Raw genomic sequence first — 7,598 nt, forward strand, 5'->3', positions numbered from 1 at the left:
GTCCCGGGATGTGCGTGCTTTTGTGCAGTCCTGTGGGACTTGTGCTTGGGCGAAGCCCTGCTGTTCTCGTGCCAGTGGGTTACTTTTGCCCTTGCCGGTCCCGAAGAGGCCCTGGACGCATGTTTCCATGGATTTTATTTCAGATCTCCCTGTCTCTCAAAGGATGTCGGTCATCTGGGTGGTTTGTGATCGCTTCTCTAAGATGGTCCATTTGGTACCCTTGCCTAAGTTGCCTTCATCCTCTGATTTGGTTCCGTTGTTTTTCCAGCATGTGGTTCGTTTGCATGGCATTCCGGAGAACATTGTGTCGGACAGAGGTTCCCAGTTTGTTTCGAGGTTTTGGCGGTCCTTTTGTGCTAAGATGGGCATTGATTTGTCTTTTTCTTCTGCTTTCCATCCTCAGACAAATGGCCAAACTGAGCGAACCAATCAGACTTTGGAGACCTATCTGAGATGCTTTGTTTCTGCTGATCAGGATGATTGGGTGACCTTCTTGCCATTGGCTGAGTTCGCCCTTAATAATCGGGCAAGTTCGGCTACTTTGGTTTCATCTTTTTATTGTAATTCTGGTTTCCATCCTCGTTTCTCTTCAGGGCATGTTGAGCCTTCGGACTGTCCTGGTGTGGATTCTGTGGTGGACAGGTTGCAGCAAATTTGGACTCATGTAGTGGACAATTTGACATTGTCACAGGAGAAGGCTCAACGTTTCGCTAACCGCCGTCGCCGTGTTGGTCCTCGACTTCGTGTTGGGGATCTGGTTTGGCTGTCATCTCGTTATATTCCTATGAAGGTTTCTTCTCCTAAGTTTAAGCCTCGTTTTATTGGGCCTTATAAGATTTCTGAAATCCTCAATCCTGTGTCATTTCGTTTGGACCTTCCAGCTTCTTTTGCCATCCATAATGTTTTCCATAGGTCGTTGTTGCAGAGATATGTGGCGCCTATGGTTCCTTCCGTTGACCCTCCTGCTCCGGTGTTGGTCGAGGGAGAATTGGAGTATGTGGTGGAGAAGATTTTAGATTCTCGTATCTCGAAACGGAAACTTCAGTATCTGGTCAAATGGAAGGGCTATGGTCAGGAAGATAATTCCTGGGTTCTTGCCTCCAATGTCCATGCTGCCGATTTGGTTCGTGCCTTTCATTTGGCTCGTCCTAATCGGCCGGGGGGTTCTGGTGAGGGTTCGGTGACCCCTCCTCAAGGGGGGGGGTACTGTTGTGAACTCTGTTCTCGATCTCCCTCCTGTGGTCAGGAATGGTATTTCTGTGAGTTCTGTCCGTGGGCTCCCTCTGGTGGCTGAAAGTGGAGCTGCTGGTCTGGAGGTGGCTTCCTCAGCTGCATCGTTTAAGACTGGGCTGGTTCCTCTATTTAACTCTGCTCAGATCGTTACCTGATGCCAGTTGTCAATGTATCTGTACTGGTTCAGATCTCACTTGGATCTCCTGATGACCTTCAGCAGAAGCTAAGTCCCTGTTAAGTTCATTTGTTGTTCATTTGTGTGCTGAATATATTTCTGAGTACCTGCTAAGTTTTGTCCAGCTGGCTATCATGATATTGTCTCGCTAGCTGGAAGCTCTGGGTTGCAGAGTGGCACCTACTGCGCCGTGTGTCGGCGCGGAGGGTTTCTTGCTCACTCTGCGTGGCTTTTTGTAGTTTTTTGTGCTGACCGCAAAGATCCCTTTATCTATCTTCTGTCTATTTAGTAAGTCGGGCCTCCTTTGCTGAAACCTGTCTCATTCCTATGTTTGTGCCTTCCTCTTAACTCACAGTCAATATATGTGGGGGGCTGCTCTTTTCCTTTGGGGAATTTTTCTGAGGCAAGGTGAGGCTATATTTCTCTTTAGGGGTAGTTACCTCTCAGGCTGTGAAGAGTCGTCTAGGCAGAGTCAGGTCCGATCCACGGCTAATTCTAGTGTGTGTGATAATAGATTAGGGCTGCGGTCAGCAGATCTCCCACTTCCCAGAGCTCGCTCTATTTTGCAGTTTTGACTATCAGGTCATTCCCGGTGCTCCTAACCACCAGGTCCAGCCATAACAGAGACCCTTATGTGAAGCCATAGGCAGTAAGGGACTACACACTACAGCGCAAGGGAAAGCTATTGATTTCCACCTGGAGAAGGGGACTCTGGACTTGCCTTCAAACCGTCCGGACTCTGCCTGCCCTGTGATCTGGTGCCCTGGACTGTGGATGCTGAAGTCTTCAGTGAAGGTAAAGAGACTGCAACCTTGTGTCCTCGTTCTTCTCTGCGCCTCTCACCATCCACCATCTACACACCGGGAAGCCCTGGGGACATACTTCACCTGTGGGAAGGTATACCATCTAGATGCCATAATATCACCCCAGCGGACCCCTTAAAGCAGCGTCGGTCACTATGACGGAATACCACAGGTGGCGTCACGAATACAAACTATATCCCTTTAAAGACCTTTCCCTTTTGCACGGATATCCCAGGGCCACGGACCAGGTCAACCACAGTGACCTCCCCCCGAGAACCGAAGGACCCAGTACCGAGTACTAGGGTTTCACGAAACGGATCGAACAATTTCAAAAGTCGCCGACTTTTGGCAAAGTCGGGTTTCGTGAAACCCGACCCGATCCCAGCGTGGGATCGGCCACGCGGTCGGCGAGCTTTGCGCCAAAGTCGCGTTTCGTATGACGCTTTCAGCGCCTTTTCTCAGCCAATGAAGGTGGACACAGAGTGTGGGCAGCGTGATGACATAGGTCTCGGTCCCCACCATCTTAGAGAAGGGCATGGCAGTGATTGGCTTGCTTTCTGCGGCGTCACAGGGGCTATAAAGGGGCGTTCCCGCCGACCACCATCTTACTGCTGCCGATCTGAGCATAGGGAGAGGTTGCTGCCGCTTCGTCAGAAGCAGGGATAGCGTTAGGCAGGGTAAATTAACCCCCAAAACCGCTTGTGCTGTAGCGATTTCCACTGTCCAACACCACCTTTTCTTTGCAGGGACAGTGGAGGCTAGATTTTTCTTAATCAGCTCTGTAGCTTATAGGGCTGCCCTAGAAGGCTCCCTGATAGCTGCGTTGCTGTGTGTACGCCGCTGTGCAAACCAACTGCTTTTTTCAAAGCACAAATCCTGCTGCTCCTTCCTTTCTGCACAGCTATCTTGTTTGTTTGCCCACACTTTTTGTGTGCAGCTGTCCCTTTAATTGCTGCCTGCCATACCTTTCTGAGATTATTGTTGGGAGATAGTAATTGTATTTTTTTTTTTTTTTTAATATATCTTCAAGCCACTGTCTGCCCCTGAAACTGTGTAGTGTAAAACAGTGGGCCTGTATTTTTCTGCACTGTCCCACACCTAAAAAGGGAGATTTATATTGCCAATCAGTGCATCTGCGCCAGTCCTGTCTGTGGCATCTCTGTCAGTCATTTTGTGCCACAGAAACTATACTGTAATATAGTGGGCCTCATTTATTCACTAGTCTCCCAAAAAAAATTAATTAAAATAAAGGGAGAATAATATTGCCAAATCTGTGCATCTGTGCCAGTTGTGTCTGTGGTTGCTCTGTCAGTCTTTTTGTGCCACAAAAACTATACTGTCATACATTGGGCCTGATTTATTCACTTGTCTCCCATATAATAAAAATAAAAATAAAGGGAGAATAATATTGCCAAATCTGTGCATCTGTGCCAGTCGTGTCTGTGGTTGCTCTGTCAGTCATTTTGTGCCACAGAAACTATACTGACGTACATTGGGCCTGATTATTCACTTGTCTCCCATATAATAAAACTAAAAATAAAGGGAGAATAATATTACCAAATCTGTGCATCTGTGCCAGCCATGTCTGTGGTTGCTCTGTCAGTCATTTTGTGCCACAGAAACTATACTGACGTACATTGGGCCTGATTTATTCACTTGTCTCCCATATAATAAAACTAAAAATAAAGGGAGAATAATATTGCCAAATCTGTGCATCTGTGCCAGTCGTGTCTGTGGTTGCTCTGTCAGTCATTTTGTGCCACAGAAACAATACTGTCATACATTGGGCCTGATTTATTCACTTGTCTCCCATATAAAAAAAAGAAAGGGAGAATAATATTGCCAAATCTGTGCATCTGTGCCAGTCGTGTCTGTGGTATCTCTGTCAGTCATTTTCAGCCACAGAAACTATACTGTCACACAGTGGGCCTGATTTATTCAGCACTCACCCACACATGAAAAGGTAGATTTATATTCACAACAAGCTAACATACACCTTCTACCTTGTTTTTCTGTACCATATAATGGTTGTTAGTTTGGTTACATTTTCCCAAGAATGAGGAAGGCTGGTGGAAGAGGTCGTGGCCGTGGGCGGTCATTGCCATCTGGTAATGCTGATGGTGGTGGTGGTGGTGCTGGTGGAGCATGGGGTGGTAGAAGGAAAATCAAAATAGCACCTAAGTCTCAAGTTGTTGAGCCAGCGTCATCGTCCGGCTACACAAGGCCTCGAACGCTACCTTTTCTGGGAGTTGGAAAACCGCTGTTAAAGCCGGAGCAGCAGGAAAAAGTTTTGGCTTTCCTTGCTGACTCTGCCTCTAGCTCTTTCGCCTCCTCTTCGGATAGTTCAAAATTGAAAAGTAGCCAGTCGTCGGTGGCTGCTCCCGGTCAGGAACAAGTTGATTCCTTGTGTCCTTCCCTCAAAACAACAGTGAAGGATGCGTCAGGTGACACAACAGTTTACTCCATGAAGCTCTTTACACATACCGTGCCTGGGTTAGAAAGGGAAATAGTTAACAGCCCACTAGAAGATGATTCGGACACGGAGTGCACTGATGCACAGCCACAGCTAGATTGTCATGCTGTTCCATTGACTCACATCACTACATTGCCCTCGCAGTGTACTGAGCCAGAAACTGACCCTGATGAGACGATGGTGCCCCGTCCCGAATGCTATAGCACCTTACACGGTGACACAGAGATAGCTGAACATGAGATTGAAGAGGAGGTGATAGATGACCCAGTTGTTGACCCAGATTGGCAGCCATTGGGGGAAGAGGGTGCCGCTGGCAGTAGCTCAGAAGCGGAGGAGGAGGATCTTCAGCAGCCATCTACATCACATTTGCATTCATCTGGCAGGCCCGTCTCTGGCCAAAAAAGTTTGGCAAAACCAAAACCATTTTTCGGACAGCGTGGCCATCCGGTTAAAGTAGCACAGTGTGCAATGCCTGAAAAGGTATTCAATAGTAGGAAGAGTGCAGTCTGGCAATTTTTTAACCAAGATCCGAATGATCAGTGCAAGGTGATCTCTAAGAAATGCTCCAGGACATTTAGCAGAGGTCAGAATGTCAAAAGTTTAAATACAACTTGCATGCGTCGACATTTAACCACCATGCACTTGCAAGCCTGGACTAGCTGCCAAACGTCCCATAACGTTGTTGCACCCGATCACAATGAAGCTAGTCAGCAACGCTACATTCCTTCTTTCACTGTAAGCCCACCGGTTAGAACAACAACAGCAGCAAATGTGGAGGTGTCGTCGCTAGGGAAAAGCAGTCAGGGAACCACAAGTTTATTGGTAGGAAACACAGCATGTAGGCCTACATCGAGAATACCATCAAATTCACCACCCCTCTCTCAATCCGCCATGTCCACCACCACCACCACCGCAAGTCTCACCATATGCACCTTGCCAGTCCAGCTCACCCTCCAAGAGACTCTCATTAGGAAAAGAAAGTACTCACCCTCTCATCCGCGTACACAGGGTTTGAACTCCCACATTGCTAGACTTATATCCTTAGAGATGATGCCCTACCGCTTGGTTGAAAGTGAAGCTTTCAAAGCCTTGATGGCCTACGCAGTACCACGCTATGAGCTACCCAGTCGACACTTCTTTTCGAGAAAAGCCATCCCAGCCCTCCACCAGCATGTCAAAGACCGCATTCTCCATGCACTGAGGCAATCAGTCAGTAGAAAGGTGCACCTCACAACTGATGCATGGACCAGTAGGCATGGTCAGGGACGTTACGTGTCCATCACGGCACACTGGGTTAATGTGGTGGATGCAGGGTCCACAGCCATAGTGGGACAGTTCTGCCTAGCCCATGGTCTAGGAAACAGTTGGCAGTAGGCGTTCGACACCCCTCCTCCTCCTCCTCCTCCTCCTCCAGAAGCAAAACCTCGACCACAGAGCGCAGTCGCCTTACCACTCCTTCCGCAGCTGCCAGTGTTGCACACGAGGTGTCCCATTATGGAACAGCTAGTGGTAAGCGTCAGCAGGCTGTGTTGGAAATGAAGTGTTTGAGCGACAACAGACAAACCGCGGAAGTTCTGGCCGAGTTCTTGCAGCAAGAAACTCAGTCATGGCTGGGCAGTGTACATCTTGAGGCAGGCAAGGTAGTCAGTGATAACGGAAGGAATTTTATGGCTGCCATAGCCCTTTCAGAACTGAAACACATTTCTTGCCTGGCTCACACCTTGAACCTGGTGGTGCAGTGCTTCCTGAAAAGTTATCCGGGGTTACCAGACCTGCTCCTGAAGGTGCGAAGACTTTGCTCGCACATCTGTGGGTCGCCCGTACACTCCAGCCATATGCAGAACCATCAGCGATTGTTGAAGCTTCCCCAGCACCGCCTAATAATCGACGTTGCAACAAGGTGGAACTCTACACTGCACATGCTTCAGAGGCTGTGCGAACAGAGGCGTGCTGTCATGTATTTGTGGGAGGATACACATACACGGGCAGGCAGTTGGATGGCAGACATGGAGTTGTCTGCTGTGCAGTGGTCGAAGCTCCAAGACCTCTGTCAAGTCCTTCAGTGTTTTGAGGAATGCACACGGCTGGTCAGTGCGGACGACGCCATCATAAGCATGAGCATTCCACTAATGCGTTTGCTGATGCAAAGTTTGACGCACATTAAGGAGCAGGCATCTGCAGCCGAGGAGGAGGGAAGCCTTGATGACAGTCAGCCATTGTCTGCTCAGGGAAGTCTCGGGAATGAGGTTGCGGACGAAGAGGAGGAGGAGGAAGATGGGGATGATTATTTATGGGAGGAGGAAGCGTCTCAGGAGGGAATAGAAAGTGTTGGTGGTGCAAGGTCAGGTACAGTTTTTTTGCGGGAGGCAAGTGATGTGGATTTGCCAGAAAGTGCTCCTCAACCCAGCACAAGCATTGATTTGACACCTGGAACATTGGCCCACATGGCTGATTATGCCTTGCGTATCCTTAAAAGGGACCCCCGCATTATCAAAATGATGACCGATGACTAGTGTTGAGCGATACCGTCCGATACTTGAAAGTATCGGTATCGGAAAGTATCGGCCGATACCGGCAAAGTATCGGATCCAATCCGATACCGATACCCGATACCAATACAAGTCAATGGGACTCAAGTATCGGACGGTATTCCTGATGGTTCCCAGGGTCTGAAGGAGAGGAAACTCTCCTTCAGACCCTGGGAACCATATTAATGTGTAAAATAAAGAATAAAAATAAAAAATATCGCTATACTCACCTGTCCGACGCAGCCTGGACCTCAGCGAGGGAACCGGCAGCGTTGTTTGTTTAAAATTCGCGCTTTTACTTGGTTACGTGAAGTCCCGGCTTGTGATTGGTCAGGGCGGCCATGTTGCCGGGACGCGGACCAATCACAGCAAGACGTGACGAAATT

Source organism: Ranitomeya variabilis, chromosome 2 (assembly GCF_051348905.1).
Source record: "Ranitomeya variabilis isolate aRanVar5 chromosome 2, aRanVar5.hap1, whole genome shotgun sequence".
Lineage (NCBI taxonomy): Eukaryota > Metazoa > Chordata > Amphibia > Anura > Dendrobatidae > Ranitomeya > Ranitomeya variabilis.